We start from the raw sequence: 13198 nt of genomic DNA on the forward strand, positions 1-13198 counted from the left end.
ATGTCTTAAAGGGGTACTCTACTTGTCAAACCTAGACATTAGGAAATGGAATTCTTTTCTTTCATGTATTCCATAAAGGAGCCAAGTCTAACATGAGTCCGCCATGACAGTAACGTATGGTATCATTACTCCGGCCAAGTGGAGGGTCATGATGCACAGATGGTGACTAAATGGTCGGCTACTCATCCCCTCCCCCAGACAGATGTGAACAAGGAGCCTCGGGAAGCAGGAAAGAAATGGAAGATTGTTCCACACTGGTCACAGACAGACACGTGTCTTCATTTCTATCCTGCTGACACCACAAGGATACAGAAGGACAAGGCTATCCATGAGTGGACGGACACAGCAATATCACACACAGGTGACATTCATCATCCGCAGGCAGCTCTAAAGACTGAGGTCACAGGCTGAGAGACAAGGAGCAGCACAGAGGATTTCAGGAAAAGGGGAAGCTTACTTTGTAGGAGGTGACAGGCTGACAGTAACATCAGCAGGGTCTCCCAGCAGAAGCAGCAGGGTCTCCCAGCAGCAAAAAGTAAGGGTGGTATTACACGGAACGATTATCCTTCGAAAAATCGTTAAATCATTCGGATTTGAACGATAATCATTTTGTGTAATAGCAGGCAACGATTAAACGACCAACGAGAAATCGTTGATCATTTAATAGGATCCGGACCTATTTTTATCGTTTGATCGTTCGCTCATCGTTCGCATATCGTTCGGTGGAATAAGAATTCACAGCTGAAACGTACGCAATAGCGACGACTAAATGACCACAAGAACGATCATAAATAACGATCATCGTTTCGTGTACTTGGGCGAATGATTTTGGGTCGTTTGCCTTAGCGGTCGTTTAAGATCGTTATTCGTTAGTCGTCGGAAAATTGCTTGGTGTAATAGTACCCTAAGTCTTGGTGGAGGTCACAGTCCAAGAATTACAGAGAAGTGGGATCTCTGGCAGCACAGAGTATTTCAGGAGAGGATGGTGCTGAGATATGATGACACATGTGCGGTATGGGCCTGCGGCTGCACTAGGTGCTGGTGTGATGTACCCAGTAAAGCAGCATCCCTAGCAGCACAGAGTATTTCAGGAGAGGATGGTGCTGAGACATGACACATGTGCGGTATGGGCCTGCGGCTGCACTAGGTGCTGGTGTGATGTCCCCAGTAAAGCAGCATCCCTAGCAGCACAGAGTATTTCAGGAGAGGATGGTGCTGAGACATGACACATGTGCGGTATGGGCCTGCGGCTGCACTAGGTGCTGCTATGATGTCCCCTGACCAGACTTCTGTCCGGCAATGTGATGGGAATTAATCTTATTCTGCTAAGCAGCTGCAGAGAGCATTGACAATCCCCGAGTTACGACTTACAGGGAAGAATCCTATTTTGGTGGATACAAAGGTTCCTCCTAATCCTCTGTGATCTGTCTGCTCAGTGTTACATTCCTGGGGAGAGGCTGAAAATACCGATTCCAGACACAGCCCGCCACCATCCTCCACTTATTAGCATTATCAGGGAGTGTGTATCTAAGCTCATCCTGTGCGATACTGCCCCATCATGTGATTAGTACCTCATCATGTCAGTCCACCTTATCACATGAAACGTGAATCAAACCACACAGTATTACACGACCATTATGTGATGCCAAGACGGTTTATCCAAACTTATCATCTGTGATACAGTCCGAACCTGCCATCCTCATCATGTGATACAGTCCGCACGCACAGTACTACATCCCCATCATGTGATGCTGAGACCGGATATGTAAGCTTATCATTCATGAACCAGGCAGCACCTCACAACTGGTAAGCATTGATATAACATTTGGTACTCCTCACATCATGTGTCCTACAGCCTCAGAGAGCCGCACAGTACTAAAACTCTTATCATGTTATGGTGCAGTAATGTTTACTGGCGCTGGATGTAAATACACCCTAAAGTTGTATTGTATGTAAGCCATAATCCCCCTGCCCCAGTCCCTGCAGGGACCCCTGAGGATTGCAAGCAGTCCCATGCATTGTGACTCTCAGGTGACAGCACTGAGCTGAGTCCACCACCTCTCCTGCAGACGACATCAATCTCAGCCCAAGCATGAGACGTCTCTGAGCTATTACTGCGCGGCAGGTGGAGGTCACACATCGAGCGCCAGCAAACCTGAGGGGACCAGGAAGAAAGCTGCATGAGTGTAATACAGTGATAAATCCTGTCTGTGGTGCAGGCGGGGAAGGGAGGGGGTGGCAGGCAGGTAAAACTGACGTTACCTGGAATCCAGAGCCAACACAATTCATTACACCCACCATTAGTCTACGGGTTCAGGGAAGGTCACCGTCTATTCCTCGGTGACTGTCTGCAGCATGAAGTTCTCAGCAGCTAAATGACATCACAACACGGAGAGCAGAATATGGTGGAGGATGCGGAGCTAGACGGAGAGCAGAATATGGTGGAGGGTGCGGAGCTAGACGGAGAGCAGAATATGGTGGAGGGTGCGGGGCTAATCAGAGAGCAGAATATGGTGGAGGGTGCGGGGCTAGACGGAGAGCAGAATATGGTGGAGGGTGCGGGCGTAGACGGAGAGCAGAATATGGTGGAGGGTGCGGGGCTAGACGGAGAGCAGAATATGGTGGAGGGTGCGGGGCTAGACGGAGAGCAGAATATGGTGGAGGGTGCGGAGCTAGACGGAGAGCAGAATATGGTGGAGGGTGCGGAGCTAGACGGAGAGCAGAATATGGTGGAGGATGCGGGCTAAACCAAGGAGAATATGGTGGAAGGTGCGGGGCTAGGCATAGAGCAGAATATGGTGGAGGGTGCAGGGCTAAACCAAGGAGAATATGGTGGAGGGTGCGGGGCTAATCAGAGAGCAGAATATGGTGGAGGGTGCGGGGCTAGACGGAGAGCAGAATATGGTGGAGGGTGCGGGGCTAGACGGAGAGCAGAATATGGTGGGGAGGTGCGGAGCTAGACGGAGAGCAGAATATGGTGGAGGGTGCGGAGCTAGACGGAGAGCAGAATATGGTGGAGGGTGCGGAGCTAGACGGAGAGCAGAATATGGTGGAGGGTGCGGAGCTAGACTGAGAGCAGAATATGGTGGAGGGTGCGGGGCTAGACGGAGAGCAGAATATGGTGGAGGGTACGGAGCTAGACGGAGAGCAGAATATGGTGGAGGGTACAGAGCTAGACGGAGAGCAGAATATGGTGGAGGGTGCAGGGCTAAACAAAGGAGAATATGGTGGAAGGTGCAGGGCTAAACAAAGGAGAATATGGTGGAAGGTGCGAGACTAATCAGAGAGCAGAATATGGTGGAGGGTGCGGGGCTAAACAAAGGAGAATATGGTGGAAGGTGCGGGGCTAATCAGAGAGCAGAATATGGTGGAGGGTGCGGAGCTAGACGGAGAGCAGAATATGGTGGAGGGTGCGGGGCTAGACGGAGAGCAGAATATGGTGGAGGGTGCGGAGCTAGACGGAGAGCAGAATATGGTGGAGGGTGCAGGGCTAGACGGAGAGCAGAATATGGTGGAGGGTGCAGGGCTAAACAAAGGAGAATATGGTGGAAGGTGCGGGGCTAATCAGAGAGCAGAATATGGTGGAGGGTGCAGGGCTTGAAGGAGAGCAGAATATGGTGGAGGGTGCAGGGCTTGAAGGAGAGCAGAATATGGTGGAGGGTGCAGGGCTAATCAGAGAGCAGAATATGGTGGAGGGTGCAGGGCTAAACAAAGGAGAATATGGTGGAGGGTGCGGGGCTAATCAGAGAGCAGAATATGGTGGAGGGTGCAGGGCTAGACGGAGAGCAGAATATGGTGGAGGGTGCGGGGCTAGACAGAGAGCAGAATATGGTGGAGGGTGCGGGGCTAGACAGAGAGCAGAATATGGTGGAGGGTGCAGGGCTAGACGGAGAGCAGAATATGGTGGAGGGTGCGGGGCTAGACGGAGAGCAGAATATGGTGGAGGGTACAGAGCTAAACAAAGTAGAATATGGTGGAAGGTGCGGGGCTAATCGGAGAGGAGAATATGGTGGAGGGTGCAGGGCTAAACCAAGGAAAATATGGTGGAGGGTGCGGGGCTAGACGGAGAGCAGATTATGGTGGAAGGTGCGGGGCTAGACGGAAAGCAGAATATGGTGGAGGGTGCAGGACTAGACAGAGAGCAGAATATGGTGGAGGGTGCGGGACTAGACAGAGAGCAGAATATGGTGGAGGGTGCGGGGCTAGACGGAGAGCAGAATATGGTAGAGGATGCGGGCTAAACCAAGGAGAATATGGTGGAAGGTGCGGGGCTAGACGGAAAACAGAATATAGTGGAGGGTGCGGGGCTAGACGGAGAGCAGAATATGGTGGAGGGTGCAGGGCTAGACGGAGAGCAGAATATGGTGGAGGGTGCAGGGCTAGTCAGAGAGCAGAATATGGTGGAGGGTGCAGAGCCAGACGGAGAGCAGAATATGGTGGAGGGTACGGGGCTAAATGAAGAGCAGAAATTTTGGAGGGTGCAGGGACAGAAGGAGAGCAGAATATGGTGGAGGGTGCAGGGCTAAACCAAGGAGAATATGGTGGAGGTGGAAGGTGCGGGGCTAGGCATAGAGAAGGATATTGTGGAGGGTGCAGGGCTAGGCATAGAACAGAATATGGTGGAGGGTGCAGGGATAGGCATAAAGCAGAATATGGTGGAGGGTGCAGGGATAGGCATAGAACAGAATATGGTGGAGGGTGCAGGGATAGGCATAGAACAGAATATGGTGGAGGGTGCAGGGCTAGGCATAGAACAGAATATGGTGGAGGGTGCAGGGATAGGCATAGAGCAGAATATGGTGGAGGGTGCAGGGATAGGCATAGAGCAGAATATGGTGGAGGGTGCAGGGCTAAACCAAGGAGAATATGGTGGAAGGTGCGGGGCTAGGCGGAGAGCAGATTATGGTGGAGGATGCGGGCTAAACCAAGGAGAATATGGTGGAAGGTGCGGGGCTAGACGGAAAGCAGAATATGGTGGAGGGTGCAGGACTAGACAGAGAGCAGAATATGGTGGAGGGTGCGGGACTAGAAGGAGAGCAGAATATGGTGGAGGGTGCGGGGCTAGACGGAAAGCAGAATATGGTGGAGGGTGCGGAGCTAGACGGAGAGCAGAATATGGTGGAGGGTGCGGAGCTAGACGGAAAGCAGAATATGGTGGAGGATGCGGGCTAAACCAAGGAGAATATGGTGGAAGGTGCGGGGCTAGGCATAGAGCAGAATATGGTGGAGGGTGCAGGGCTAAACCAAGGAGAATATGGTGGAGGGTGCGGGGCTAGACGGAAAGCAGAATATGGTGGAGGGTACAGAGCTAGACAGAGAGCAGAATATGGTGGAGGGTAAAGGGCTAGAAGGAGAGCAGAATATGGTGGAAAGTGCAGGGCTAGACGGAGAGCAGAATATGGTGGAGGGTGCAGGGCTAGGCATAGAACAGAATATGGTGGAGGGTGCAGGGCTAGGCATAGAAAAGAATATGGTGGAGGATGCAGGGCTAGGCATAGAACAGAATATGGTGGAGGGTGCAGGGATAGGCATAGAACAGAATATGGTGGAGGGTGCAGGGATAGGCATAGAACAGATTATGGTGGAGGATGCGGGGCTAGGCATAGAGCAGAATATGGTGGAGGGTGCAGGGCTTCTTGAAGAGGAGAATATGGTGGAGGGTGCAGGGTAGATGGAGAGGAGAATATAGTGGAGGGTGCGGGGTAGATGGAGAGGAGAATATGGTGGAGGGTGCGGGGTAGATGGAGAGGAGAATATGGTGAAGGGTGCAGGGTAGATGGAGAGGAGAATATGGTGGAGGGTGCAGGGTAGATGGAGAGGAGAATATGGTGGAGGGTGCGGGGTAGATGGAGAGGAGAATATGGTGGAGGGTGCAGGGTAGATGGAGAGGAGAATATGGTGGAGGGTGCGGGGTAGATGGAGAGGAGAATATGGTGGAGGGTGCGGGGTAGATGGAGAGTAGAATATAGTGGAGGGTGCAGGGTAGATGGAGAGGAGAATATGGTGGAGGGTGCGGGGTAGATGGAGAGGAGAATATGGTGGAGGGTGCGGGGTAGATGGAGAGGAGAATATGGTGGAGGGTGCCGGGACAGACGGAGAGCAGATTATGGTGGAGGGTGCGGGGATAGATGCAGAGAGGAAAATATGGTGGAGGGTGCGGGATCAATACGTCTGGTCAGAATTGACAGATATCGGGGTGATGAGGCCTGGCTCTAGTCACCCATCAATACAATGCTGATATAGGAGGGGATTATACACTTTATCTCAGGACACAGAATCGCAGAGCTGTCAGGCAGCAGAGAAGAGAGTAGAGAGACAGACGCAGGACGGGACAGGCGGCCAGGAGGCTAATTCCATCATTACTGGAGAGACTGCTGAAAATGAGAAAATAAGTGGGGTAGTATGATGAGGATGGGGGGTGATGGAGACCGAGGCGAGGGGAAGGGGGTCCCAGGGGAGCAGAGAAGCAATTTCACAGAAGCAATTTACAAGAAACTGTTCTAATTCCCAATAGTGTAAGGGAAAAGAGCGAAGAGATTACTGTTGCCTACTTCAGTCTGCTCCAAGACACCACCAGTGATTACAAGGAAGAGCTCCCCCCCAAAACCCGTATCATAATGCTGAGCCCCCGCCCTATCATCACGTCATGTCACTAAACCTACAAGATCAGCACGCTCCTCTCCTGAAATACTCTGTGCTGCTGTGGAACCTGTGCATTCTCCATTAACCCTCGGTCTGTAACCCCCCCCCCCCCAAAATAGATGCACACTCCTCCCTCTACTCTGTGCGTCTGTGAACATTCTGAATATCACATCACAAGTATTATCCTCCCAACAGTGAATGGCCTAGAAAATCTACAAGGAATTTCTGGTTTCACACTGAATAATAGGAGATGAGTGCAGGTGAGAGACGCCGAAAAATGGCGACTTATTAGATGCTCTGAATTATGAAAGAGGCGAGAAGGTGGCGAAGTGCACTAAGGATCGCGGGAGGAGGAGGCGATAATGAGGTGGAAACCCGCCAGCAAGAATTAAGGTTCTGTGACGCGGATTCTGAGCAACAGGGGAGGGGGCACCCAAAATCATCTCCTGGGACCTCACCTGTGGAAGCTAAATATTCCAAGTATATACAAGTGACACAACCGACGGCCAAGTGAGCACTCCCCCTTATATAACTTCTATGCAAGGAATGGGGAACCTGCAAAACTACAACTCCCAGCATGCCCTGACTTTCTGCTGCTGAAAACTAGGAGTATTTACTATTCAGGAATGTAAAAAAACTGTGTCACAAAATAGGACCGCTCAAGGACTGTCTCTTTATGGCTAAGGGAACACAACAGACCCATACAGTGGCAGAAGTGGGAGGCTCTGCTGATCAGGAGTCTGGGAAAGCCGAGTGAGCACAGGAGCAGTACACGCTGCCAGATCAGTCACGATCCAGCTCTCCTAGACGCTGTTGTGATTGTCTGCACCCGACACAGCCCGACCTTCAGCATTGATTGCTGCGAGCCGCTCAAGGACTTGGACTTACTGTAAATGCTCTTCATTCCTGGGAGACTCATCTCCATCCATGGCTGCAATCTGCATTGTTACTACACGTAGGTGAGCGGAAGCGACACAGCGCTACCTGACCACTGCTGCACTGGCCTGTCCCTGAACCCTGACAGTGATCCCACCCAGACCCCCTTACCCACAGCCCCCGCATCTAATTCTCACAGCCCTGCAAGCCCCCCCTCCATCTCCCTGCTGTAAAAATCCATCCGATATATGGTCCCCAGAAAGGGGACACACCAGACATCAAACCCATAAGAACAGACACTACACTTGATCTTAGCCAAAAGGCCAAGAAGTGATACATAATATATATATATTATGTTGTATTAACAGATGTAGCCCACAGTGAGTACATGCTAGTGCTCCCTGTTATCAGTCAAGAACCTTTCCATATCTATGAAACCTCCTGCAGCTACAAGCAATTGACCCTGCTGTCACTGGCCTCCTGTACACCCTGACAATGCCATAACCCACCCCAACACCACCATAGCTGACCCCCAAACCAACCCCAAAACTGCCATAACCGATCCCCCCACACTGCCCTAACCAACCCTGCTGCCATAACCGATCCCCCACACTGCCCTAACCAACCCCACCACCATAACCGGTCCCCCCACACTGCCCTAACCGATCCCACACGCTGCCCTAACCAAGCCTGCTGCCATAACCGATCCCACCACACTGCCCTAACCAACCCTGCTGCCATAACCGATCCCACCACACTGCCGTAACCAACCCCAACACCACTATAACCGATCCCCCAACACTGCCCTAACCAACCCCACCACCACCATAACCGATCCCCCCACACTGCCCTAACCGATCCCACCACACTGCCCTAACCAACTCTGCTGCCATAACCACCACACTGCCCTAACCAACTCTGCTGCCATAACCGATCCCACCACACTGCTGTAACCAACCCTGCTGCCATAACCGATCCACCACACTGCCCTAACCAACCCTGCTGCCATAACCGATCCCACCACACTGCCGTAACCAACCCCAACACCACCATAACCGATCCCCCAACACTGCCCTAACCAACCAAAATAACCAACTCCGCCCTAATCACCCCTGACACTGCCATAACCAACCCCGACACCGCCATAACCAATCCCCCAACCTGCCCTATCCGACCCCAACACCGCCATAACTGATCCCCCAACCTGCCCTATCCGACCCCCAACACCGCCATAACTGATCCCCCAACCTGCCCTATCCAACTCCGCCATAACTGATCCCTCGACCTGCCCTATACAACCCCAACACCACAACTGATCTCCCAACCTGCAACATCGCCCTAATCCCCCTGACACCACCATAACCGACCGACCCCCACACTGCTCTAACCAACCCCAACACCGCCATAACCTTCACTGCCATAACTGACACCGCCATAACAATCCTTGCCTCCTGCTTTCTACTATCCTCCTTTATATGGCTCTGATTCTCCCCAGCAGTGATCGCACATGATGGGGGTGATCCTTGTGCGGTACGGGTACAGCCTGTTCACCTTAGTCCCACAATGTGTTAAACATGTGGCTGTGTCTCAGAGATAGAGTAAGACGTGTGTGGATGGAGGAGCACCGGGGGGCCCACGCACACAGGAACACACGTCTCCCACAGAAGGGGCATTGGCGGCTCCTGCAGCTTCATAACCATTGACAAACAGATGCGTATATCTCAGCTACGCCTCATTCTGACACATTAACCCCATGTGGGGGCTGGAGGGAGGCTGCCGGCCGCACTCACATCCTCCGACACTAATCCCATATGATGAGGACCGATTCCGCACAATGGAACACAACCGAGACGGTTCTCTGGTTGTGACGTCCTGCAGCCTGGGCGTTCACGATTCGTCACCATGGAAACCTCCTGTTTTTGGAGTCCCATTATCTTCAAGAAAACCCACAGATAGCTGCAGATAGACAGGTGAGCCTGCCAGCATGACGGAAGAGCCGCACAGTGGGGGTCTCCTCTACTAACCTGGAATGAGGTTTTAGTAGCGGTGATGAGAGACACAAACTCAACGGTCAGCACCACATTGGACGCGAAACGCCATAATTACGTTACCAGCTTTATCTATGTTTATTAGCCATAACCTTTCCACGATAACAAATGTAATCTGTTCTGGCCTCCCGCCTCAGGTACCAAGAACGGCCGTATAAGAAGGTTCCTCCTAGCAGCCGCCTTAAAGGGCCACTACCCCTATAGTCCTGACCTCATAGCAGGAGTGTTTGTATGTAAACAAAGAAACGCGACTAAACTGCTAAAGTGTGAACACAGCCTAAGACCTTCACCTCACCTATCAGCTTGTATCTAACCATTCATGCTATAAGCTTCAATCGCTCCGGGTATCAGTCCTGAGACCCGACACAAGATCTGACTCCACAGACTATAATGAAGAGGCTGCGGAGTGAAGGCTCTGCCATGCAATACACCCACTTATAACCCGCCAGGGGTCTCAGGACCTGCTGCCATCTACATTTCAGATGTTCATCAAATAACAGGACCGCTTTACAAGGCTGATAACAGCGGGCAGTAAACTGCAATCTGCCAATAACAGTGCCACCTACAGAGATGGATCTGTACTGGCGTTTGCAGCCATCTAGGTTTAAGGTTACTCAGGTATCCTGCCTGGTAGGGGCCACCTGTTATGTCATAGGGTCCTTTTACTCATACAGATAAATGACTTAAAGGGGTACTCCAGCAAAGAACTAACTCAGCTGGTGTCATGGAAATTTGTCATTTACTTTATTAAAAATAAATAAATGTCAGAACTTATCAGCTGCTGTATGTCCTGCAGGAAGTGGTTTATTCTCTCCAGTCTGACACATTGCTCTCTGCTGCCACCTCTGTCCATGTCAGGAACTGTCCAGAGCAGCAGCAAATCCCCATAGAAAATCTCTCCTGCTCTGGACAGTTCCTGACATGGACAGAGGTGGCAGCAGAGAGCAATGTGTCAGACTGGAGAGAATAAACCACTTCCTGCAGGACATACAGCAGCTGATAAGTACAGTTAGACAAGAAATTATTATATAGGAGTAATTTACACATCTGTATAATTTTATGACACCGGGTGATTCGAAAGATTGTTCTTTAAACGCTCATTTAGCAAACGACAAGCGATGATTTTTTCTTTTAAACGGTCGAAATTAAGAGGAATAGATAAATCTCTACAAAAGTTGTTAATACGATCAGAATATAATGCCGACGGCCGAGGGTTTAGGCTGGAAGACTGAGGGGGATTCTGAGGTCAAATAACCTGTCATCCGTCATTTGATCATTGCCACAATTGCAGCAGAAGATTATTGCATGATGATCAGCTATGTAACGTGGCTTTTACCCACAGACTCCGGCAGCCCACAGACCCTGCCAGCCTTTCCCCACAGACCCTGCCAGCCTTTCCCCACAGACCCCCCCCCAGCCTTTACCCACAGACCCCCCCCCCAGCCTTTACCCACAGACCCCCCCCCAGCCTTTACCCACAGACCCCCCCCCCCAGCCTTTACCCACAGACGCCCCAGGCCTTTACCCACAGACGCCACCAGCCTTTCCCCACAGACGCCCCAGGCCTTTCCCCACAGACGCCCCAGGCCTTTCCCCACAGACGCCCAGCCTTTCCCCACAGACCCTGCCAGGCTTTACCCACAGACGCCCCAGGCCTTTACCCACAGACGCCCCAGGCCTTTCCCCACAGACGCCCCAGGCCTTTCCCCACAGACGCCCCAGGCCTTTCCCCACAGACGCCCCAGCCTTTCCCCACAGACCCTGCCAGGCTTTACCCACAGACGCCCCAGGCCTTTACCCACAGACGCCCCAGGCCTTTACCCACAGACGCCCCAGGCCTTTACCCACAGACGCCCCCAGCCTTTCCCCACAGACGCCCCAGGCCTTTACCCACAGACGCCCCCAGCCTTTCCCCACAGACGCCCCAGGCCTTTACCCACAGACGCCCCCAGCATTTACCCACAGACGCCCCCCCAGCCTTTACCCACAGACGCCCCCCCAGCCTTTACCCACAGACGCCCCCCCCAGCCTTTACCCACAGACGCCCCCCCAGCCTTTACCCACAGACGCCCCCCCAGCCTTTACCCACAGACGTCCCCCCCAGCCTTTACCCACAGACGCCCCCCCAGCCTTTACCCACAGACGCCCCCCCAGCCTTTACCCACAGACGCCCCAGGCCTTTCCCCACAGACGCCCCAGGCCTTTACCCACAGACTCCGGCAGCCCACAGACATCACCAGCCTTTCCCCACAGACTCCAGCAGCCTTTACCCACAGACGCCCCGGCCTTTCCCCACAGACCCTGCCAGCCTTTCCCCACAGACGCCCCCGGCCTTTCCCACAGACCCTGCCAGCCTTTCCCCACAGACACCACCGGCCTTTCCCACAGACGCCCCCGGCCTTTCCCCACAGACCCTGCCAGCCTTTCCCCACAGACGCCCCAGGCCTTTCCCCACAGACGCCCCCAGCCTTTACCCACAGACGCCACCAGCCTTTCCCCACAGACGCCACCAGCCTTTCCCCACAGGACGCCCCCAGCCTTTACCCACAGACGCCCCAGGCCTTTACCCACAGACGCCCCCAGCATTTACCCACAGACGCCCCCAGCCTTACCCACAGACGCCCCCAGCCTTTCCCCACAGACCCTGCCAGCCTTTCCCCACAGACGCCCCCGGCCTTTCCCCACAGACCCTGCCAGCCTTTCCCACAGACGCCCCCAGCCTTTACCCACAGACAGTGCAGTAACCTGAGTAACGGACCAGGATCCCAGATACTTTCCACATTCTCACGTTACTTCCTTACATCTCGGGTTGACACTGTGCTTTCTCCTCCTGGTGGTATAACACAGCGGTCAGTGACAGCGGGGGGGGCAGGACGGCATCTTGCTTTACAGCTACCTTTTAATAGGATGCAAAACCCAGGAGTGAACGAAGGGTAAGATACACAATGGGTCCATAAGCCAGTATTTCAGGGACTGACACAGTGGCATGAAGCACCAACCACCCCAGTAACACAGCTACTAATTATTTATGTCTGACAGGTAGTGCTCTCTGTTATCAGCCTCTCCACAGCTACAATGGTGCAGATCAGCCCCCCTGACTGGGCAGGTTACCCACCGTGCAGTCACTGTCACATACATGACTAATGCGTGTGCCTCTGATATAATTACACCCCCTTATTACCCATCAACATGACAAACAAATAGTCCCTGAAAGCAGCTCCCAGGCGGTAACAGCACACAGCAGAGGATGCGCTACTATGTGTCAGTGAACTTATGTACTCATTCACTAGTAATGGAGACATCAGCGAGGTACGAGGCACAGAGGGACTCTCTCATCATTCAGGTCCCCAACCAATATACAGAATACAAACCGCAGGAACACCAGGTGTCTCTACGGGATATCAAGAATATTATTATCAGCTATAAGAGGAGGAGACATATCCCAGGCCGCACAGACGCGAGGGGGACCCGGACCCACAAGAGGAGGAGAAATGCCAGGCCGCTGCCAGAAAGCTCTAGATCTACAGCAAGAAAAATCAAGATCTGGACAAGGGTGCTGAACCTCTCATGGAAACGCGTCAGCTACTATATACATCACATAGCTGTCACATAGCCTGAGGATAGGAACTACA

The 13198-nt window shown here is 52.7% G+C and overlaps 1 pseudogene; it reads right to left on the reverse strand.

The window, feature by feature from the left end:
* Positions 1-7705: 7705 nt before the first annotated feature.
* Positions 7706-7853, reverse strand: LOC138780458 (U2 spliceosomal RNA; annotated as a pseudogene).
* Positions 7854-13198: the final 5345 nt, after the last annotated feature.

Source organism: Dendropsophus ebraccatus, unplaced genomic scaffold (genome assembly GCF_027789765.1).
Source record: "Dendropsophus ebraccatus isolate aDenEbr1 unplaced genomic scaffold, aDenEbr1.pat pat_scaffold_828_ctg1, whole genome shotgun sequence".
Lineage (NCBI taxonomy): Eukaryota > Metazoa > Chordata > Amphibia > Anura > Hylidae > Dendropsophus > Dendropsophus ebraccatus.